Source organism: Macaca fascicularis, chromosome 20 (genome assembly GCF_037993035.2).
Source record: "Macaca fascicularis isolate 582-1 chromosome 20, T2T-MFA8v1.1".
Taxonomy (NCBI): Eukaryota; Metazoa; Chordata; class Mammalia; order Primates; family Cercopithecidae; genus Macaca; species Macaca fascicularis.
In genome coordinates this window covers 51,090,052-51,114,940 of record NC_088394.1, presented here as the reverse complement: position 1 = coordinate 51,114,940, position 24,889 = coordinate 51,090,052, and positions in this window count along the sequence as shown.

Here is a 24,889-nt window from a genome sequence, read left to right as displayed (position 1 = left end):
TGCAAAAATTATAACAGTAAGAAAATTATGACAGTGAAAAAGATCTGATCTAACCAACCCCCATCTTGCCTTTGACCTCCAGACTGGCCTTCATCACTCCTGGGCTTGGGCCAAGCCAACTGTGGGAGAAATTTAGTTTATAGTTTAAATGATAATAACCCTTTCCCCAAACTAAATCACCTTTGTAAAACTAATGAGAGAATGCCAGATTAGGAAGATGAGCGAGTCTGAGTTCTGCTAAGATATAGACACAAATGATTACTGGCTATTATTCCAGAGGTCACAAGATTTGCACTTCTCCAATTACTCCTGCAGATAAAATCACTATTATAGAACTTAAGATTGGCCTTTTGAGATACCTTTTCATGTCTTTGCATTTCTGATGACCTATGGCTCCACCAGGACCCTCCAATCAGTCCTGTGGCCCCCACCCAGAAGTGGACTCAACAAACACAAGAGAATTAATGAATTAATCTGTAAAGGACCATTTTCCACACCTCTATGATTGCATCCCCTCAACCAATCAGCCACACCCATTCCCTTGCCTGCCAAATCATCCTTGAAAAACTCTAGCTTCTGAATTTTCAGGGAGACTGATCTGAGTAATAATAAAACCCTGGTCTCTCATTCAGCCAGCTCTGCGTGAATTAAACTCTCTCTACTGCAGTTCCCCTATCTTGATAAATCAGCTCTATCTAACCCATTGGGTGATTACAAGACGATTGTAAAGATTAGAGAGGATGATGGGTGTGAAGTGGCTGTCACTGTTTCAGGGTAGAGTAGATACTCAACAAATGGTAGCTTTTGTAATTATGACATTGTACCAGGCCCAGGGATGGAGTAGAGCAATCATTCAAGTATTTATAGATATTTATTGATTATCCATCATGTGTCAGGTGCTGTGTTAGGCACTGGGGAGACAGAAAGAGATACAATACAATAATCCTCTGACCTCATGGAACTTATATTCTGGTAGGGAAAACAGATAAACAAATATATATAATGTAATATCGGCAAAAGATAAGGAAGGGCAAACACTAGCTATCAATAATGACTGTAACTGTAATGCAAAATCAAATTGCATCTTGGTAGAGAGTGGACCCCTTAGGAAGACAGGCATGAGAACTGATCGTCCCCATCAACCATCTCAGGGTCTGCAAGTGGGAAGAGAGGAGCTGAGGCTGATAGGCAAGTCTCAGAAGCCTTCAGGGTGCAGAGACATGTCTTGAAATATGGGGAGGGAGTACCCACTGTGGTGTTGTACTATAATAAGAAATATATTCAGTCTTTGCTCATGGTTCCTGAAAGAAGGAGCTCTAAGACCCTTGAAGTCTCTGGAGTGTTGAGTGTCTTTTTGTATGCTAATGAGATGACTGGTGGCTAGAAGCCCCTAGATAGCTTCAGGATGGGGACTGGTTGGCAGAGGAACCAACCATATGATTAGAGGACTGGAACTTTCAGTCCCAACCCCTTACCTCTTGGGAGAGGAGAGAAGCTGGAGATGGAGGTCAACCACCAATATCCAATGATTTAATCAATCATGCCTACATAATGAAGTCTCCATAAAAGTCTAAACAATTGAACTTCTAGATTGGTGAGTGCTTTCACATGCCAGGAGGGTGGCACACCCCAAATTTCCAGGGACTAAAGCTCCCATGCTTGGTACAGGAGCTATTAACCATGACACTAAAAGAGTAAGAAAAAGAGTGCTGAGAGGTGTGCCAACAAAGTTCTGTGTGCACCCATGGGGTGTGCAACTTGTACACCTATGTGCACCAGGTGAGAGACTGATTGCACTATGGGAAAGAAGACAGTTTTCACAGAGAAGACATTATATGAGTTGAGACTTGAGTACGGGTAGAATGATATTAAGTAAACATTGGGGAAAAGGAATTCCAGGTAGGAAAAACCAGCCATGCCTGGCTGTCCTTCCTCTTGGATCACTTGAATCACTCACTCTAGAGGCCACCAGCCACCATGCTGTGAGGACGCTCAGACAGCCCTGGAGAGAGGTCCATATGGTGAGGAACTGAGGCCTCCTGCCAACAGCCACCATCACCCAGCCATCCCTGTGAGTCAGCCATATTGGAAGAGGATCCCACTGCCCCAGTGAAGCTTTCAGACCATACCCTATGTACCCCTTCACTTGGTTATTCATTTGTATTTGTTAAAATAATGCCCACAGAGAAAGCAGGAAAGATCTACAATTGACATCCTAACATCACAATTAAAAGAACTAGAGAAGCAAGAGCAAACACATTCAAAAGCTAGCAGAAGGCAAGAAATAACTAAGATCAGAGCAGAACTGAAGGAGATAGAGACACAAAAAACCCTCCAAAAAATCAGTGAATCCAGGAGCTGGTTTTTTGAAAAGATCAACAAAATTGATAGACTGCTAGCAAGACCAATAAAGAAGAAAAGAGAGAAGAATCAAATAGATGCAATAAAAAATGATAAAGGGGATATCACCACCGACCCCACAGAAATACAAACTACCATCAGAGAATACTATAAACACCTCTACACAAATAAACTGGAAAACCTAGAAGAAATGGATAATTTCCTGGACACTTACACTCTCCCAAGACTAAACCAGGAAGAAGTTGAATCCCTGAATAGACCAATAGCAGGCTCTGAAATTGAGGCAATTTCAACCAACCAAATAAATTAATAGCCTACCAACCAAAAAAAGTCCAGGACCAGATGGATTCACAGCCGAATTCTACCAGAAGTACAAGGAGGAGTTGGTACCATTCCTTCTGAAACTATTCCAATCAATAGAAGAAGAGGGAATCCTTCCTAACTCATTTTACGAGGCCAACATCATCCTGATACCAAAGCCTGACAGAGATCCAACAAAAAAAGAGAATTTTAGACCAATATCCCTGATGAACATTGATGCAAAAATCCTCAATAAAATACTGGCAAACTGAATCCAGCAGCACATCCAAAAGCTTATCCACCATGATCAAGTGGGCTTCATCCCTGGGATGCAAGGCTGGTTCAACATATGCAAATCAATAAATGTAATCCAGCATATAAACAGAACCAAAGACAAAAACCACATAATTATCTCAATAGATGCAGAAAAGGCCTTTGACAAAATTCAACAGCCCTTCATGCTAAAAACTCTCAATAAATTCGGTATTGATGGAACGTACCTCAAAATCATAAGAGCTATTTGTGACAAACCCACAGCCAATATCACACGGAATGGGCAAAAACTGGAAGCATTCCCTTTGAAAACTAGCACAAGACAGGGGTGCCCTCTCTCACCACTCCTATTCAACATAGTGTTGGAAGTTCTGGCTAGGACAATCAGGTAAGAGAAAGAAATAAATGATATTCAGTTAGGAAAAGAAGAAGTCAAATTGTCCCTATTTGCAGATGACATGATTGTATATTTAGAAAACCCCATCATCTCAGCCCAAAATCTCCTTAAGCTGATAAGCAACTTCAGCAAAGTCTCAGGATACAAAATCAATGTGCAAAAATCACAAGCATTCTTATACACCAGTAACAGACAAGCAGAGAGCCAAATCATGAATGAACTCCCATTCACAATAGCTTCAAAGAGAACAAAATACCTAGGAATCCAAATTACAAGGGATGTAAAGGACCTCTTCAAGGAGAACTACAAACCACTGCTCAGTGAAATAAAAGAGGACACAAACAAATGGAAGAACATACCATGCTCATGGATAGGAAGAATCAATATTGTGAAAATGGCTGTACTGCCCAAGGTAATTTATAGATTCAATGCCATCCCTATTAAGCTACCAATGACTTTCTTCACAGAATTGGAAAAAACTGCTTTAAAGTACACATGGAACCAAAAAAGACCCCACATTGCCAAGACAATTCTTAGTCAAAAGAACAAAGCTGGAGGCATCACACTACCTGACTTCAAACTATACTACAAGGCTACAGTAACCAAAGCAGCATGGTACTGGTACCAAAACAGAGATATAGACCAATGGAACAGAACAGAGCCCTCAGAAATCATACCATACATATACAGCCATCTGATCTTTGACAAACCTGACAAAAACAAGAAATGAGGAAACGATTCCCTATTTAATAAACGGTGCTGGGAAAATTGGCTAGCCATAAGTAGAAAGCTGAAACTGGATCCTTTCCTTACTTCTTATACAAAAATTAATTCAAGATGGATTAGAGACTTAAATGTTAGACCTAAAACCATAAAAACCCTAGAAGAAAACCTAGGTAATACCATTCAGGACATAGGCATGGGCAAGGACTTCATGTCTAAAACACCAAAAGCAATGGCAACAAAAGCCAAAATTGACAGATGGGATCTAATTAAACTAAAGAGCTTCTGCACAGCAAAAGAAACTACCGTCAGAGTGAACAGGCAACCTACAGAATGGGAGAAAATTTTTACAATCTACTCATCTGACAAAGAGCTAATATCCAGAACCTATAAAGAACTCAAATAAATTTACAAGAAAAAAACAAACAACCTCATCAAAAAGTGGGCAAAGGATATGAACAGACACTTCTCAAAAGAAGACATTCATACCATCAACAGACACATGAAAAAATGCTCATCATCACTCGCCATCAGAGAAATGCAAATCAAAACCACAATGAGATACTATCTCATACCAGTTAAATGGCAATCATTAAAAAATCAGGAAACAACAGGTGCTGGAGAGAATGTGGAGAAATAGGAACACTTTTACACTGTTGGTGGGACTGTAAACTAGTTCAACTATTGTGGAAAACAGTGTGGCGATTCCTCAAGGATCTAAAACTAGAAATATCATTTGACCCAGCCATCCCATTACTGGGGATATACCCAAAGAATTATAAGTCATGTCTATAAAGACACATGAACATGTATGTTTATTGCGGCACTATTCACAATAGCAAAGACTTGGAATCAACCCAAATGTCCATCAGTGACAGACTGGACTAAGAAAATGTGGCACATATATGCCATGGAATACTATGCAGCCATAAAAAAGGAAGAGTTCGTGTCCTTTGTAGGGACATGGATACAGCTGGAAACCATCATTCTCAGCAAACTATTGCAAGAACAGAAAACCAAATACTGCATGTTCTCACTCATAGGTGGGAATTGAACAATGAGATCACTTGGACACAGGAAGGGGATCATCACACACTGGGTACTATTGTGGGGAGGGGGAATGGGAGGGATAGCATTAGGAGATATACCTAATGATGAGTTAATGGGTGCAGCACACCAACATGGCACATGTATACACATGTAACCTAGAACTTAAAGTATAATAAATAAATAAATAAATAAATAAATAAAGTAAAAAAAAAATCCTTTAATAAAGCCAATAAACATTAGTAAAGTGTTTCCCTAAGATCTGTGAGCCATTCTAACAAATCGTCAAACCCAAGGAGGAGGTTGTGGGAATTTCAAGCTCAAGGAGGGGGTTGTGGGAACCCCCGATTTTTAGTCCAGGACACTGGGGACTTCCAACTAGCGTCTGAAGTGGGGGATAGTCTTGTAAGACTGAGCCCTTTACCAGTATGGTCTGATGCTAACTCCACATGCTAACTCCACGTAGTCAGTGACAGAATTTAGCTGAATTGCTGGACACTCAGTTGGTATCCGCAGAATATTATAGAATTCCTTGGTGTGGAAAACTCACATACTTAGTTCAGAAGTGTTGCGAATGTAGAGAGATGAGTTTTCCTTTTAACCAGCCAGAGGATAGTGGGGGAGAGGAAGGCATTTGGCAGGTGGGACAGCAGGAGCAGAAGTGAGCTGGTGCAGGGAGCTTGGTGTGCATGGCTGGGCCATGTGAACCGCTTGGCCAAGCTGGGGTGGAGGGAGTTGTGGGTATGGGTTGGTCACACTCCAAAGGACCTCGGGGGACCTGCAAGGGTTCTCAGCTGCATCTTGTTGCCAGCAGGGTGCTAGGTTGTTGTGGCCTGACTAGGAACAGCATGAGGCTTTGCATTTTGCTTGAAACTGGAGTTCTGAGGAGACAGGGGCAAGTGAATGAGGGAGCTGGAGTGGGGAAGGCCTGGGATGAGAATGAAATCAACAATATACTATTACAGTAGGTAGTCAGGCAGACATAAGCAGGGCAGGAGAGGGACCCCACCAGGAATGCCAGGCCACCAGCATGGTCAGGCAGTTGTCAAAGTGTCTCTGAAATAATAATTGGTTGCAGCCAGTGCAGGGGAAGGCAGTCTCCCAAAAGATAAAAAACACCTGAAGCTGGCGATCAGCAATTCTGGATAAGATCTCAGGAGTTGGGTGAGTGGGCTCAAGTATGGGCAAATAGGCTCAAGCGTGCACTCTAAAAGGCAAAATGGCGGAGTTTACCTGGTATATGACCTTGCTCCAAGAACATTTGACTGGTAAGGAAAAAACGCCTCAAATGAGGATGGACACAACTTCAGTAAACACACTGCACATGTGGCCCCTCCCAAGTGCTGGCAGCCCACTGCACCTGCGGACAGCCCATGCCAAAGGAAGAATCAGGGGGACAAGATGCAACCCCTGTAAGTGTGCAAATGTATAAAATCCCAAGTCAAAGGCTAAACCGTGCACTTGAATCTCTTAAGTCACCTGCTTGGCCCTCTTTCAAGTATACTTTACTTCCTTTTGTTCCTGCTCTAAAACTGTTTAATAAACTTTCACGTCTACTCTAAAACTTGCCACAGTCTCTCACTCTGCTGTTTGCCCTCAGACGAATTCTTTCCTCTGAGGAGGTGAGAATTGAGTTGCCACAGACCCATATGGATTCGCCACTGCTAACAATACCAAACATTTATATCACATTAACTGTGTGCCAGACACCATGCTTAAAATTGATCTGTGCTGTCGGACTTAATCCTCACATCTGTAAAAAATGAAGCTCAGAGAGGTGAAGGAACCAACCCAAGGTCACACAACCAGTAAGTCATTCCCTGCCATGGCCTGCAAAGTGCTGTGTGATCTGACCCCAACCAAGTATTTTGGCCTCATCTCTTTCTTTTCACCTCCTGCCCAGTTCTGACCACACTTCCCTGGAGGGTTCTGGAGCCAGCCCTCCTCACCCTTGCCTCAGGGCTTTTGCACCTGCTGCTCCCTCATCCTCTGCTTATCCCAGTACTGATGAATTCTTATCCTGCATGCCCCATGCTCCTGGGGAGCCCCTCCCAAACTGCAGTCTCTGAAGAGTCTATGGCAGATGTTTCCTGAGATCTGAGCCACATCCCTTCAGGCCACCTAGGATTGTGGCTGCAGCTGTGGGTGATGGACAGTTCTAGAGCAAACGGGCCTCATCTCATCTAAGTACTGCCTCGTTGCTCAACTTTTCTGTCTTCAGCCTTCTTCACAGCCTTGGCAGCTTGCCTAGTCTTGTGTGTGTTTTGCAGGGGTTTCTGGGAGGGTGCTTAGGGGAGTTAATACCCCACTGAACTGATGAGAAACAGATGGACTGGGTAGATAAATGCCACAGCCTTGTGTCCTTCGAGGAGACAATTTGAGGCATGCTGTAGCCAGTACCTTTGAGGACCCTCCAGGGGATTGTGTTTCAGGGGTTCACAGTGGTGACTCTCTCACTAACACACCTTTTATTTGCTTTTCCCCCTTCCTTGTCTCACTCTTCTTGTTCCTTCATTGCTTTCTGAGATCAACTCTTAGATTACCCACCTGCACCCAAAGCTGTGAATTCAGTCTGGAAATCAGACATGCACCTGCCCCAACCCTGTTATTTTCTATCAAAAAACATATCCCCCTATGTACATCACCTTTTGGTATTCACACCCTTACATAGCCTGACATTGTGTCAGGCTGGCCAACAGTGACCAAGAAAATCCAGTGGAGGCCACAGCATGTGACTTCTAAGGCTAAGTCATAGAAGACATTGTTCCTCCTCCTCCTCCTCCTTCTCCTTGTTCTCCTCTCCTTCTCCTCCTCCTTCTCCTCCTCCTCCTTCTCCTCCTTCTCCTCCTCCTTCCTCTTCCTCTTTCTCTTCTCTTCTCTTCTCTTCTCTTCTCTTCTCTTCTCTTCTCTTCTCTTCTCTTCTCTTCTCTTCTCTCTTCTTCTTCTTCTTCTTCTTCTTCTTCTTCTTCTTCTTCTTCTTCTTCTTCTTCTTCTTCTTCTTCTTCTTCTTCTTCTTCTTCCTCTTCTTCTTCTTTTCTTTTTCATCCTCTTCTTCTTCCTCTTCTAGACAGGGTCTCGCTCTGTTGTCCAGGCTGGAGTGCAGTGATGCAAACACAGCTCACAGAAGCCTCAACCTCTGGACTCAAGCAATCCTCTCATCTCAGCCTCCCAAGTAGCTGAAGCTACAGGCATGGCCACCAGACCCAGCCAATTTTTATTTTCATTTCTGTTGAGGTGGGGGTCACTCTATGTTGCCCAGGCTAGTCTCAAATGCCTGGGCTCAAGCAATTCTCCTGCCGCAGCCTCCCAAAGTTCTGAGATTACAGGTGTGAGTCACTGTACCTGGCTATCCTTCCTTTTGGATCACTTGAGTCATTTGTTCTAGAGGCAATGAGCCACCCTGCAGTGAGGACACTCAGAAAACCCTAGAGAGGCCCATGTGATTAGAAACTGAGGCCTCCTGCCAACAGCTGGCATCACCCAGCCATCCTTGTGAGTCAACCATATTGGAGGAGGAACTTCCAGCCCCAGTCAAGGCTTCAGATGACCCAGCCCCAGCTGACAACTTGACTGCAACTTCACAAGGGACCTTGAGCCACAACCACCCAACTAAGCTGCTCCTGCATTCCTGATCCACGAAATGATGCAAAATAATAAATGCTCATGATTATTTTAAGCTGCTAAGTTTTGGGTTAATTTGTTATTCAGCAATACATAACTAATACATTTGTGAATGGCATCAATTTTACAAATATCTTTTGTAGACCAGCCATGAGTCAGGTGCTACTATTATAATGTTGACCAAGGCAGACAGAGGCAAATACTAATATAATTACAGCTGTACTATGTGTTGTGAAAAAGAGGAATCTGGTGCTCTGGAGAGTGTAGAGAAAGGAACTGGCCTTGTCCAGCAGGTTACAGAAGGCTTTCCCAAGGAAGTTACAGTGACACTAAGAGCTGTAGAGTGAGTAGGGGTTGATCAGGTGATGAGGGGTGAGGGGAACTGTAAGACCATTGTATGTATCACCCCTCGGCACTTTTGCTCAGGCTGGTTTTTCCTACCTGGAATTCCTGTTCTCCAACATCTACTTAATATCATTCTACCTGTACTCTAGTTTCAACTTATATACAGTCTTTTCTGGAAAAACTTTCCTATTTCCCATAGTGCAATTCATTCCTCACCTGGTGCACATAGGTGTACCAGGTGTGCACCCCTATGGGTGCACATAGCATGTGACACACCTCTCAACACATTTTTCTCACTCTGTTTTAGTGTCATGGTTCATAGAATGGGCTCTAAAACCAGATTGCATAAATTCAATTCTCTGCTTAACAATTATTCACTATCTAACTTTCCTGGGTTTATCTATAAAATAACAAGAGTAACTACCTCATAAGGGTTTTGTGAAGATTAAATGGTTAACATATGTATCAGTAACATATGGGTATCACTACCATAATGTTACATAACCACCCCAAAACTCAGTGGCTGAAACAATGATGTCTTCTTGCTCATGTATGTGATGGTTGGCTTGGAATTGGCTGATCTTGGCTGGGCTCTGCTGAGCTTGGCTCTAAGCTGCAGCATGCATGAGTTTGTTCCATGGTTCTGTCTTCCTCCTTGAAACATTAAGCTGTGCTCTTCTCATGATGATAGCGGCAACATGAGGGAACAAGCCCAATTACACAAGCACTTTCAAGCCCTTGCTTGTGTCGCATCTGTGAGCAGCCCTTTAGCTAAAGCTAGTAACATGGCTGAGCTCAAAATCAAGGCAGGGGAGCACATTTCACCTGTGATGGAAACATAGCCAAGTCACATGACAAGAGACCTGGATACAGGAAGTGTAAAGAATTGGGACAAGCAATTCCATCTATCATAAGACAGGCAGAATATTTTGAACATGCCAGGCACATTGCAGGTGCTCAAATAATATGTGAGCTATTATATTATTTTCATATGTGTCTTATGTGTCCATCCTACAACTGCAACCCCCAGCTAGACTTTGAATTCTTTGGAGAGGAAAGGAGATTAACTGAAATGTACACGCCCTTTGTGCTGGGCATTGTGCTGCTGCACTTTACCAGCTTTCTCCCACTGAAACTTAACAACTGTCCAGTAAGGAGGATTCTAATTCAATCTATTTAATGAAGAAACTGAGGTTCAGAGAGGTTAAGTGACTTACTCAAGAACACACAGCTAATGAGTAATGCAGGTATCCATATGGTTGAGTTTCTTACTTTATTCAGGTCTCTGTTCAAATGGCACCTCTCAAGGAGGCTTTCCCTGACAACTCTATTTAAAAGGGTACCCCATTTCTCTCTACATACTGTTATTCTGCTTTATATTTCATTTTTCTGCATACCATATACCAACACCTGACATATTATACATTTGATTACTGAATCCCCTGGTCTCCTCTGAGATCAGGGATCTTATCTGTCTTGTTCACTGCTATAACACTGGCACCCAGAGCAGTGTCTGGCCTGAAAGAGTTCAATACATTTATTGAATAAAGAATTGTGTCATGAGCTGCAGTCTATCTGATAACCCAACAAAATAGTAAGATAGACTTTTCATTTTATTGTTCATAAAACTGAGGTTCAGAGAGGTAAAGTGACTTGCCCAGGGCAGCACAGTTAATAAGCATTCCTGTTGGGTTTTGAAAGTGTGTCTCTGCATGATCCCAAAGATCTTGTCATTTCCCCTAGACCATGTTTTCTTACTAGAAACTCTCAACGTGGAATAGCCCTGAGGCTGATGCACTCAACTCAGTCCTTGACCCAGCCCAAAGCAGGTCCTTGGGACATGGCTTGAGAACCCTCCTTCCCTCCCCTCCAGTGGTGACATAGTGCTCAGGAAAGGACAAGTCACTGGTATCAGACAGAGGGCTGGGTCTTGCCCATTGTTCCCTCTTGTTGAGCTGTGTGACCTTGGGCAATGCTCTTCCCCTCCCTGGCCTTAGTTCTGGGTTCCAAAGAGACACTCAGGAACCCCCACTGTAGTAAGGGAGGGTCTCAGTGTGCAGGGCTGAGAACCCCTACTCTGGCTCCTGGCCCTACCCAGGGTAGCTCAACATACCTGTTCCGTAGATTTGAGTTTCTAGTAAATTGTCCCTTGATACACACCTATTAGAATAGTGGGAAAAGGTAACAGTATCAATTGCCGGTGAAGATATAGAACAGCCAGAATTCTCATTCATTGCTGATGGGAATGCAACATGGTGCAATCACTTTGGAAAACAATTTGGTGGTTTCTTAGAAAGTTGAACATATACTTATAACATGACCCAGAACCCACTTGTATTTTCCAAAAAGATGTCATATATATGTTGTGTGTGTTTATACAAAAGCCTATACTCAAATGTTCATAGAATCTTCATAATAGCCGAAAAGTAGAAATAAACTCCATATCCCTCCTGTGGGTAACAGCTAAACAAACTGTGGTTTATCCATACAATGAATTCCACGCAGCAACCAAGAGCAATGAGCTACCGACACGCAGAGCAACCGAATGGGTCTCCAGGGCATTGTGTTAAATGAAATGGCTGCATTATGTGTGATTCTATTTACAGAACGCTCTGAAAAAGGCAACACTCCAGGGACAGAAAACAGATCCATGGTTGCCAGGGGTGGGGGGAGGGGCTGACCACAAGGGACGTGGGGATTTTAGGGGGACGATGGAGCTCTTCTATATTTTGATTGTGGTAGTAGTTACACAACTGTATGTTTTTGTTAAAGCAGCAGAATTGTATGCTATAAGGGTGAATTTTGCTGGATGTAAATTATACCCTAATTTAATACTTTAAAAAATCATCTGAAGGAAAGATTCTGCGGCTGCAAAACAAAAGCTGGAAAATCCCCAAACTGGAGCAGACTAGAGGTCTTTCCCAATACACCAGTGTGGGTTCATGGGAAGACCCAGCTTCTGCCCTTGCCTGCTCTGAGCTGAGGCCAGGGGTTCGGTTTGTGGGTCTGACACCATGTGTCTGAGTATCTGCTGGGTGACCTGCCTGGGAAATGTTTGGTCCTCTCATGCCTGCTTCTGTGTGGCCTCCACTGAACAAACACTGACCCCTGCTGTCTTCATCTATTCCTTCTTCACTCCAGCTTGATCTCAGGACCAGAAAACCACGGTCCATCCCTAGGTCTGGGGAAGTCACAGGTGTAGCAGAGATGGGGAGCTGATCTGAGGCTAGGAAAAGACCTGGCAACCAGTGCTTCAGGGGATGGATGTGATGATGAACTGGGCTTTTTTCCTGGAGCCTCAAGCTACTGCCTGGCCCTGGGGCAGGGTAGGACAGATGTGTCAAGGGCCAGGCAGACACCAGGTGGATAGCCCAGAGGCTCCCAGGACATATTACTATCTCTTTGCCTTGTCTAGGTTTTACAGTCCTGGCCTTGGCGTCAGAAGGGGACACCAGGGCTTCCACAGATGGGGGCAGCTCTGGGGTGGGGGTAGGAGGCAGACAGATAGGACTTTGGTGAAGTCCTGCTCAGCCTCTCTGGACCTCAGTTGTTTTAGCTGTTAAGTAGGGATGCCAATCACTGCTCTTCTGTTTCATTTATTCATGTACTGAGCACCAGGTACTGTAGAGGTCTTTGGGAATAAAGGAATGATCATCACTGCTTTGATTCCTGGCTCCACAGAGCCCGGAGATCCACAGTGATAGTGGTACCAACAAACTGTGGCCAGGCCCAGGCCCAGTCTACTGGGAGACCTTAGAATTGGTCTACTATTTACAACTGCCTGGGGACCACTCAGGAGAAACGAGGGGAAGAGAGACTGGCTAGAAGCAAATGATGGAATAGATCCTGGGCTCTCTTGGCAGCTTCTCCTTGACCCTCCCATCCCGGAGCCCCCTTAAACCTGTCCTCAGATGCTTGTTCAGATGAGAGAACACCAATCTCTGGGGTGAACATGCCCAGGGTGAGGGAGGCCCAAGGGGCCAGGAACAACGTGCCTGGGCCCATGTGCTGATGTGCATGCACTCACATGTGTGGATATTTGCATGTGTAGCGACATGTACATATGAGTGTGTGTGCATATGAGTGGTTATGGATACATATGGATATCTGTGTACATCTCTAAGGTTAAGAACACACAGTCATGTGGATCTCTGCATATGTGTGCTGCCGCATGTGTGTGGGGGTGTGAGTGCGGTGTGCATCTGCGTGCATGAGCAATGTGGCCAGTGTGTACCTCTTTGTTCTCATGTGGGTACATGTGTCTGAAGCAGTGTACACTGATGTACATGAGCTTACATACATATTTCTGGCTCTGCAAGTACACAATGTGGCTGTGTGTGTTGGTGAGTCTGAGTGTGTGTGCGCATGCGTGTGTGTGTGTGTGTGTGTGTGTGTGTGTGCAGAGCTACCAGGATCCATGTCCCATCTCAAGTCCCAAGAACCCTTATCTAAGAAAGTCTAAGAAAGGACCCTCAACTGCCCAAGGCTGAGGATCCAGGCAAACACACAGCTGCCTTCCTCCTGGGGCGAAGCTGGAGCCTCCCCAGGTGTCAGCAGCTACCCCAGCAGGGCAGGGCCAGGCCAAGCACAGCCAGCCAAGCACCGACGCGCTCCCTTCATGTGGTGGCATGGACCTATTTCTGTCTTGTTTGGTTCATCCTGGCCGGGTGTTCCCGTCCAATAATGCCCTGTTTCTCCACCCGGCTATTTCGGCTGAGGAATGTGCTGTTTGTGTCTCAAGCAGAAAACCAAAAACCTCCATTATGGTTAGCTGTCCTGCGGCTTCGAGCAGCCACTCATTTATTTAGGTTTCTCCTGGTCTGTATTTGTCGATGGATGACAAGATGAACTCAGAAGGCAGGGGTTGGAGGGGACAAGGGCCTCTTTGGGGAGGCTGGGACATCATCTCAGGCCTCCGTTCTGCCCAGAGTAGTATTTGACTTCTCCTCCAGGAGGAATCGGCCTTTCTACTCTCCTCACCCCACCCTGGGCCCCAGCACCCCTAGGACATACTTCCCTTCAGACCATCAGTGGCTGGTTGTCCCGGCCAGGACTCTCCTCTCCCTGCTTGCCTTAGCTCCACCGCGAATTCTCCCCATGCAGGATTTTTCTAGAGTCTGGCTCCACACAGCCAGAGCAGCGTTGGTACAGTTAGGATGCAGAATCCAGAACAAAGCTGTCTGGTTCAAATCTTGGCTCGGCCATCTGCTGGCTGGGTAGCCTCAAAGGAGTTACCTTCTTTGTGTAGCCATCCCCTCGTCTATGAAATAGAAGCAATAATTTTCTTTCCAATTGTAAGGCACACATTTTCACACTCTGATGTTGGTCTTACAATCAGTGGCCTGACGTTAAGTGACCACATTTACTCTCCATCAGTGGTACAGCGAATAATGGGGTGGTATCTAATCAATGATCTCAAGGATTCTATGAAAGACACCAGCACAACAGTGACATATGGCACTCTCAAATGAAGATCATTTGAGGAAGTTGTAACAAAGGAGCACACAGGTGTGGTCAGGGTGTAGGGAAATCGCAGGTTATAGTAAAGGACCTGGGACTGGGAAGAAAGGCTGCTAAGACTGCGGCCTCAAGAGGAGGTGGTGGGCGTGGTTACTAGAACCTTTTTTTTTTTTTTTTAAAGTTCTTTTCAGTCCTGCCCCTTCTGTAACTAGAACCTTGAAGGAGAGAGTTGAGAGAGAGAGGAGCTGCTTGAGAGCAATGACCTTCAGTGGAAAGATGGAAAGACACAGCCCATCCAAGGTAGGCTCTACCATCTATCAGCAGCATGGCCTTGGGCAAGTTATTTAACTTACCTGTACCTCAGTTTACTCATCTGCAAAGTGGGAATGATAATGATCCCTACCTCACAGGATTGTTGGAGGCTTAAATAGTAAAGACACATCAAGTATTTAGGACACGTCAACAAACACTGCCTATCATCATCATCATCATTATCATCATCATCATAGTACTGATACCTGGAGTAGAATTCTCTGCCTGGTGTTCTAAGTCACCTTGGTTCTCATCCTAACTCCAAGACTAACTGTCCACCCTCCTGTCTGTTCTGTAAACTACTCAGTATCCCTTTAATAAACTGATTTTTTTTTTTGCTTGAGTCAACCCAGCTTGATTACTGTTGCTTGCTACCAGGATGCCCTAACCTTGGGGTGTCACAGTAATGATACAGAATCAGGTTACCTTCCCAGCAGACAGCAGTGATGATACATTTGTGGCTTGCTGCCGAATGCCAGCCCTGACTCCACGCTGTCCCACTCAGCCTCACAAGACTAGGTCACAGACAACAACCTACCACGGAGATTCTCTGATGGGAGTGGGAGTGGAGGGTCGAGAGCCCTGTTTCTTCCAGCCTTCCCTCCTTAACCCTCCAGGACTTCAGTGCTAGTCCTGGATCTTCTAGAGAGCACTGATTTTCCAACCATTGCGTCCACAGCCCACATGGGCCAAACCAAAGTCATTAGACCGTCAATCTCACCCTATCCCCCAGCCAGAAGGAAGGGATCACATTGAAAAGCCTCGCAGAAGCACTTGGGGAATCTTCCTGTACACCTCTGCTATAGAAATAAGGGCACGGATGATTCACAACCAGACTACGACACCTACATGTTTCAGAGTCTAGTAGTTATTGGAAAATGATAGGCCCCACACTCTGTTGGTGCAAATATGTATCTCTACATGCTGTGGGGTTAACCAACAACCCACCACAAGCTGAGCTGATGAAGAGGAACCAAACCAACAGCGATTCATAATTAAAATGTAAGAATAGCAGCAACCGAAAACGAAGACCAGCCCAAGGCAGCCCCAATGGTGCCCTGGTCTGAAAGGATCCTGCCTGAACATCTCGCCTCTGACGTCTCTGCCTGTGGGAACATGTGGCAGCACTTTGTGTGTTGCTAGGGGTTGCATGGCATCCTGACTTCTCAGCCAGATGCTGAATCGGGCCTTCAGAAAACTCTCCTAGCGTGCTGATTTTCATTTATAAATACCAAGTCTTAGTAGCCGTTGGTGACTCACTGGTTTTACCCATGAGTGGCTTTTTGTCTATAGAGTTGTGTGTTATTTGCTAAAGAAAGGCCCGTCCCTTAGAAAAATCACTGTTTCTAGAGACTTGTGTTGTAGGGAGAATAGCCATAAAGTGGGAGTGAAAAGACTGGGGCTTGAAACATGGTAATATACAGTAGGAGCTTCAAAGTCTCGTGAAAGATTGTAATGGGATGCTGTATCAGCTCTAAGAGGCTGGTTTCACTTCCATGGACAGAGAACTAACTCTTCCCGGTACATACGAGCTTCTCATGCCACCACAGTGGGGATTTCATAGAAGGGGCTGTGGGGCCAGTTGATTCAACAGTGCAGTGATACTTTTAAGCACCCAATTCTCTCTCTGTCTTCTGGGCCTTCCTTGGCCTGCTTCCTCCTCAATGTGTTGGTCTGAGAAGCAAATGCACAGGGAAGTTTTTAGAAAACCGTCTTGGAGAGGAGATGAGAGAGAGCTAGAGAAGAGTGCAATGCGAGTCCAACATTCAGGGAGGGATAGAGGGAAGGGAGGTTGGATAAGGACAGCCTGGACTGCGGTGCAGTTCAACAGAAGGCTCAGCAAGGCTATCAGAGAGTCCTCCAGCCAAAGTTGCCACCATTTGATGCATCCTGGGTCTCTCTGGACCCAGCCTGCCTCAGTATCCCTGCCACACTCATTCACTGATGGGAAGAGTGGCCTGAGTGCAAAGGTGGCCATGGATTTCTGGGCACAGCAGCTGCAATCTTGGTCGGTTCCCATCCCATGGTTAGAGGTCTGCAGGGGAGAATCTCTACTGAGCTTAGCGAAGCTGCTGGTCCTCTCATTGGGGCCTTCCTCATGGCCTTGGTGGAGGGTGTGCCTGCTGAGCCCTGTCATGGAGCTAAATGCCCTGGTGGGTCTTCAGACCTGCCATAATATATCCACTTCAGCAAGCCCACTTCCCTCTGTTTCCCCTCCTCCCTTCTCATCTGCCAGGGCAACTGGGGCATTACCACTTTGCTGAGCATCAGACTTGCCTTTCCCTAGGCTTCTAAAAACCACTCTAGTAGCATTTGCCCTATCCCCTGAAGTCCTTGCCAGGGTGTTACATTCCTATGCCCCAAGAAAATGCCCTCAATTCAATGAATTCTCATTGATCTAGTTTCATACTCCACCCCCCTTGAACAGGAACCCTTAAACCCAGTCTCGGGAGCACCACCAGGCTGCGACCTGTGCCATGACACACAGCTAATTTTTGCATCCCTTTAGGTGCCCATTCCCTTCCCTTCTATTCCAGGCTTAGTGTTGATGCTAGGGTTTGCCCCCAGTTATTGGCCTGGCAGCCGGGGTGAGGAGGTGGGAGCAGCTTCCCAGGGAAGCCCTTGTTCCAGTGTTGGGGAGAAACTTCTGTAGCATGCCAGCTCTGATTAGGGAAGTACAGCAATTCCTGCAAGCCCCCCAGAGCCCAAGGGGGTTGTAGAATCCACGTTCTCAGAGGCATCTGTTCAGATGTCCCCATTCCATATTTCAGGACCTAGGTTTTCCCACGGGGGCCTTGGCCTTTGCGGAACAGAACCACCTTGCGTAACAGAACCAACATCTCTGCAGTTGTACAGTTGTAACAACAGGGTCCTCCACCGTTCACTCAGCTGTCTGCCCTTTCTGGGTAGGTGATAAGGTTCTCCTTGTGATCTACCACCAGCACTTGGGTTTTTACTCCACGCTGTTAACTGCCTGTGAATCGCCCTCTTATTCTTCATCTGCAAGGCTGCATGGATGAAACTACTTAGCACTAACCAGCCAACTCCACGTCCTCATAGGCACTGTTTGCCCCATGTTTCTCAAACACCTGAACCTCTCCACGTGGCACACCATTTCCCTCCACCAGGATGTTTCCCCAGGTCATCCCTGGTGAATTCTTCAGCAATCAAGACACTGCTTTATGTCAGGCACTATCCATGTCCCACCTACCAACCCAGATGGCATCCTCTTCTGCCACTGGCTGGGTGAACCAGTCTCAAATCCTCATCTTTCCACTTCTGTTCTCAGACCACTCCTGGCACCACTGGAGATAGTCTCCAAAAAATGAATGCCAAGGGAACCAGGGGAGGGGTGGGGGAGAAAGGAGAGTTGGGTGGAAGTGTCCTAGACGGCTGTGCAGCCTTGGTGGGTTGGACAAGGCCATCACACAGTCCTCAGTGGAATGGGCCTGATGGAGTATCACTGCCACACATTGGCTGGGAGCAGTCAGTGGGAAGCATGACTTTGGCACAAATATGGCAAAGGATTTCAGAGCAGCCAGGGCTCTTGGTCATTAAGCTATCTTTAATTGGAGGTCTATGAGGCCCATTCTTATGGCCACCACACTGAGGCTGAGTCCCCTTGGCTTCTCAGAATGACAGTAGCCTTGGTTGAAGTCCCTCATTTCCTTGCCCAAGTTTTCCAGGATACAGAGTAGATATTTTCCTCTTAGTACAAGGTGTTCCTTGACCTTGGTGGACCAAGTGAGGACATATGTCCACCTCTAGAGTGACACGAATCCCACAGAATGCCACATGCTAATCAGCTCAGATAAGCTGGAGTCTACTCCTGGAGCCGGCAATGGGATGGGTGGATTTCTGAACAAGACGTGAACTGTAGGGAGGAAAACAAGGGCAATGAGATCTGGGAAGGCAACCAATGTTGTCTCCTACAGAAGGGAGCTTAGAAATGATAAAACTCCTTTTTCTCAGAGATGGGGGTGCGGAGGCCTAGAGTGAAGATGGAAATGGATGTGGCCAGGACTTCATTGTGAATTCCAGGAGAGACAGAACTGGGACTCACATCAGACCCCTCCCAGAGTGAGTTACACACCCATCCAGTCCTGAGAGCCTTGCAGTGCCCAGGGCTGAGCCCAGCCAGGGGATCTCGGCTTTGGCCCTCACTGCACTGGCCTGGCATGAGCCATCCCTTCTTACAGGTCTCAGCTTGGTTGGTCATTTTGGTTTTCTATGTCCCACCTGAGGTCTGGCCATTTCTCCCTAGAACACTGGATCATCACCCAGTAGTGAACTCACAGCCAACCCCAGTGAGATATTTTTAGAGCCATTAAATGCAGCAATAATTCCTCACCTTCTCTTAAGGCTCATTTCCTATTTCTCTATTAAAAGGAGTAAAGATTCATCCTGGAAGGCTGCCCAACGTGTTTTTTGGGGAAAGAGGTGGGATCAGACAGGCAGTGCTGGCCAAGGTCAGATGGAGTTTGCCTGTAATCCTGCATGAGGCTTCTCTGACGGGGCAGCCGCCTGGTCTCAGCCAGCTCAGCAGAAGCCATGCCTGAGACCCTTCACCTGTGGCCCAGGCAGGGATTGCTCAGCAAATGCGTGTCATAGGACCTACCTTCCTGGTGTGGCACAGCAGGTAGCATCGTCTCCATCTTATTCACACTCACGGAATTACCTCCAAATCACTTCCTATAGCCCTGCCAAAAATTCTTACTTTAAGCTTTTTGTCTTGTTGGTAAGCACAGGCTTAATTCTATCCTTGTACATAGGTTTTGTCTCTGCAGCTACCCCCTTTAAAACAGAAATACCCAGCTGGGCATGGTGGTTCATGCCTGTAATCTCAACATTTTCGGATGCCAAGGTGGAAGGGATTCCTTGAGGCCAGGAGTTTGAGCCAGGCTGGGCAACATAGTGAGATCCTGTCTCCACCAAAAAATGAAATATCCCTACCCCCACCTTCCTCTACAAACCAAAAAAACAAAAAACAAACACACAAAAAAAATTGAAAAATTCCTAGGAAAGAAGATCCAATGACTGCCTCTTCACATATCAGTGTGCCTTAGCTAGGAATTAGTGTTGAATCTGAGCTGAGAGGCCTAGGTTTGCATCCCACATCTGCCATTTATAACCTGAATAACTGATTTTTTTTTTTTTTTAGTTTTTATTTGAAACCAATTTTATACTTACAGAAAAGTTGCAAGAATGATGCAAAGCATGCACTCTTTACCCAGGTTCATTCCTTGTTAATATATTTTTTTAAAAATAAATTGTATTATGCATATAAGGCATGCAACATGATGTTGTAAGATACCTATAGATAGAAAATGATAACTATAGTGAAGGAAATTAACCTGTCCATCTCCTAACATAGTTACCCACTTTTTTTGTGGCTGGCACAGCTACCATCTACCTATTTAGCAAAATCCTGAATACAACATACTATTAATTACACTACTCATCTCCTACATTAGATCTCTAGACTTCCTCATCCTACGTTTCTGCTACTTTATATCACTTTACCTACATCTTCTACTTCCTCTCCCCACTCTTCCCCTGGTAACCACTGTTCTATTCTCTATCTTGATATTTAACTTTTTCTTAGATTCCATATATAAGTGAGATGGCAGTATACATCTTTTGGTGTCTGGCTTATTTTACTTAACGTAATGTCCTCCAGGTTCGTTCATGTTGTGGCAAATGTCAGGAACTCTTCTTCTCTCTTTTTTTTTTTTTTTTAGACAGAGTCACTCTTGCCCAGGCTGGAGTGCAGTGGTGCGATCTCAGCTCACTGCAACCTCCTCCTCCCAGATTCAAGGGATTCTTCTGCCTCAGCCTCCTGAGTTGGTGGGACTACAGACGTGTGCCACTATGCCCAGCTAATTTTTGTATTTTTGGTAGAGATGGGGTTTCGCCATGTTAGCCAGGCCGGTCTCGAATTCCTGACCTCAGGTAATCCCTCAACCTTGGCCTCCCAAAGTGCTGGGATTACAGGCGTGAGTCACTGCACCTGGCCAGGACGTCCTCTCTTTTAAAGGCAGAATAATATAAGTATATAATTATATATAAATTATATATATATATATGTAATCTGGCCTGGCTGGATTAATGGTTTTAAAAAATGTTTTGGAAGCTGTGAAATTGTATTAATTTTATATAATTATATATAAATTTATATTTATATTTATATGCTTATATTTATAAACATATATTTATATATAATTGTATTTTATATATATATCTCTCACACATATATAATAATGTATATTCCACAGTTTCTATATCCATTCACCCATTGACAGATACCTAGGTAATTTAGCCTGTCTTGGCTATTGTGAACAATCCTGCAAGGAACACGGGAGTGCAGATATCCTTACGAAGTGGTGACTTCATTTCCTTTGGATGTATACTGAATTGTACAGTAGCTTGTTTTTAATTTCTGTAGAAACTTCCATGCTGTTTTCCATAATGGCTATATACTTATGTACATTCCCACCAATAGCGGACAAGAGTGCCCTGTTCTGTAACCCTTGCCGACACTGGTTACTGCCTGTCCTAAACACAAGATCCCAAGATCATAAGACTCCTAGAAGAAAACATAAGGGAAAGCTTCTTGATATTGGCCTTGGCAATAATTTCTTGGACATCACAGGGAAAGCTCAGGCTACAAAAGTAGATATAAAGAAATGGGACTACATCAAACCACAAAGCTTCAACACAGCAAGGGAAATAAGCAACAAAATGAAAAAGCAGCCCATTGGTTGGGGAAAAAAAAAATATTTGCAAACCCTAGATCTCACAAGGGGTTATTATCCAAAACTCATAAGAAATACCTGCGACTCAATAGCGAGAAAAGATATAACCCAATTAAAAACTGGGCACAGGACCTAAATAGACATTTCTCCAAAGAAGAGATAAAAACTGCCAAGAGGTTTATTAAAAGATGCCCACAACATCACTAGTCATAAGGGAAATGCAAAGCAAAACCACTAGGAGATGTTACCTGTTAGGAGAGTCCTTGTGAAAAACACGGACAATAATAAGCTGAGTTATTCTAAGCAAATCGTTTGTCTTCTGTGAATCTCAGTTTTCTTACATATCCATTGGGAACACTAGTCGTTGTAGGACCTCCCTCCTGGGGCTCTTGTGAACATCAAATTAATGGTTTTATTTATTTATTTATGTATTTATGTATTTATTTATTTTTAACACAGGGTCTTGCTTTGTTGCCCAGGCTGGAGTGCAGTGGTGTAATCACAACTCACTGCGGCCTTGACCTCCCAGGCTCATGATCCTCCTACCTCAGCCTCTCAAGTAGCTGGGACTACAGGCATGCACCACCATGCCTGGCTAATTTTTGTATTTTTTGTAAAGATGGTAGATTTGCCATGTAGTCCAGGCTAGTCTCGAACTCCTGGACTCAAACAATCCACCCTCCACAGCCTCCCACAGTGCTGGGATTACAGGCATGAGCCACTGCGCCCGGCCAGACTAATGGTTTTAAAAAATGTTTTGGAAGGTGCGAAATTCTATTAATCAGGTTAGGTTGAGCTGAAACACTCTAGAAAATAGCCTAGTACATATAAAATAATTTTGAAAATATTCTAAAAAATAATAAAATCTGAAGTAATAATCTGGAAAATAAGCTAGAGACTATGAAATGAAATCATTTTTCATGAACTTTGCCAAATAGAATTTTTAAAAAGCATTACTAGGAAAATGAAATGAAGAACATCCAAGCTTGTCTGAATCCTGTTCAGTGACAGGAGACCATTGCTCAGACCCTCGGATACCATGGCAATACCAAATCGCTGTGGGTTATTGCTAAGCGTAACTCACAGTTTCTGTACTTTCTCTTGTGGTGGGCCAGTGACAAAGGTCTGTGGCTCAGCACGGGTTCAGGAATACACTTGAGGGGCACTGCTCTAGATATAAGCTCTTGGTGGGCAGATCCTGAGTTCCCCTAACAGGGGATAGATACCTGGAAATACCCAGGTCCGCAACCCTCCGTAAGGCAGATACCAGACCCTGGAAAATGCTGGCTAATAATGGAGCCTTCCAACCTTGGCCAGAAAACATGCAAAGGCAAATCTCTCCAAGCCATTAGTGAAATGCTTACCCCCCAAGTCAGAGACTTGCCCCTAGAGACATATATTTTGGGTTTCCTCTTCTTCCAGATTCCATGTGTCTCCCTCTGCCATTCCATTCTCACACACTATAGCCACTCACTCACGTTTATGGCTTTTGCCTACTCAAGTCTATATTAATTAAAAAGCAGGTTCGAGATAGGAGAGCCAAGTGTCTTATTTCATAAAGCAGATAATGTTCAAGATTTTAATTTACAAGGAGAGGGGAGAGCAGGGCCTGTCTGCTGCAGAAACAGCCACAGAAAGCACCTTTAGTTTCTGAATCTAATATCTCAAGACTCTCTGAGTTGCCATAAATTCTGATAAAATGTCTTCCCAGCGGCAAAAGATAATTTTTATAAGCTTTTGGAAGGGACTAATAAAGCAGTAATCTACCGTCTTCCATTATTTAAAGACCTGGCTCGAGGGATGTGATTTGTAAGGGTTTTTGTATATAAATATATAGACATATATTAATTACATGTCTCAATCCATCAGCCTCTGTGGAAAAGAATTGTGGCAGAGCTTTGGTCTGCTCAGGACTGGCCTCTTGCCTTGGCTGGAGCTGGGAAGGTCTGTCTCTGAGACTTACCTCTGCAGATGTCCATGCCTCTAGAAGTGATCAAAGGTGTTAGTGCAAACACCGTTCATGTATCCCCTGGCCCTCTGCGATAACCTTAGGGTTACAATCCATGTCTGACAAACATCATTCCACTGTGACAAGGCCTGGTGGCGATGAGGGCGGCTTAGTCATCATCTGATAACAGACACATGTTGGGGATTTTTCCCCTCTCCTCCTGGCCTGAGTATTCTAGCTCTTGAGTTATCATGCGGATGCCAGTCTGAGCAGTCAATAATAACAAGCTTAAGCTCAGAGCCAGAGAAGTCAGTTCTTGCATCTTACTGCAAGAGCCTAGGTTCTCTGCCTGGCTGTAGGATTTGTGGAGCTTTCTCCGCAAGCGCATTGAAGGCCCACATAAAGCAATTGTAATGCTCCTGGGCAAGCATGTTGTCCAAATCCCAGCCCATGAGCTTCTCTATGTCAGTCCAGCCAAGAGGCAAGGAGCTCAAAGATGTTCCTCAGACAAGGGTTCCCAAGCCCCCTGGCCATGGACTAGTTCCAGTCCCTGGCCTGGTGGGAACAGAAACAGCAGGAGGTGAGCGCAGGTGAGTGAGGGAAATTTCATCTGTACTTTCAGCCACTCCCCATTGCTCTCATTAACTCCTGAGCTCTGCCTCCTTTCAGATCAGGGTAGCATTAGAGTCTCATAGGAGCGCAAACCCTATTGTGAACTGCACATGCGAGAGACTTAGGTCTCATGCTCCCTGTGAGAATTTAATGCCAACTGTCACTGCCTCCCATCACCCCCAGATGGGACTGTCTAGTTGCAGGAAAACAAGCTCAGGGTTTCCACTGATTCTACATTATGGAGAGTTGCATAATTATTTCATTGTATGTTACAATGCAATAGTAAAAGAAACAAAGTGCACAATAAATGTAATGCACTTGATTTATCCCAAAGCCATCTCTCCCCCCATCCTGGCCCATGGAAAAACTGTCTTCCATGAAACCGATTCCTGGTGCCAAAAAGGTTAAGGTCCACTGTGAGAGGTTGTCTCTGCATTTGCCACATTTTCCAGTGTCCTGAACCTGGCCTAGCAGACTCAACCCCAGGAAGAGACCAGTGCAAGTAGTAGCGTTTCATCCATGAGCTCTTCTCCCTCCGGTCTCATGGTTCAGGAACCCAGTGTATAGGTGAAGAAACGGCCGGGCGCGGTGGCTCAAGCCTGTAATCCCAGCACTTTGGGAGGCCGAGACGGGCGGATCACGAGGTCAGGAGATCGAGAGCATCCTGGCTAATACGGTGAAACCCCGTCTCTACTAAAAATACAAAAAAATTAGCCGGGCGAGGTGGCGGGCGCC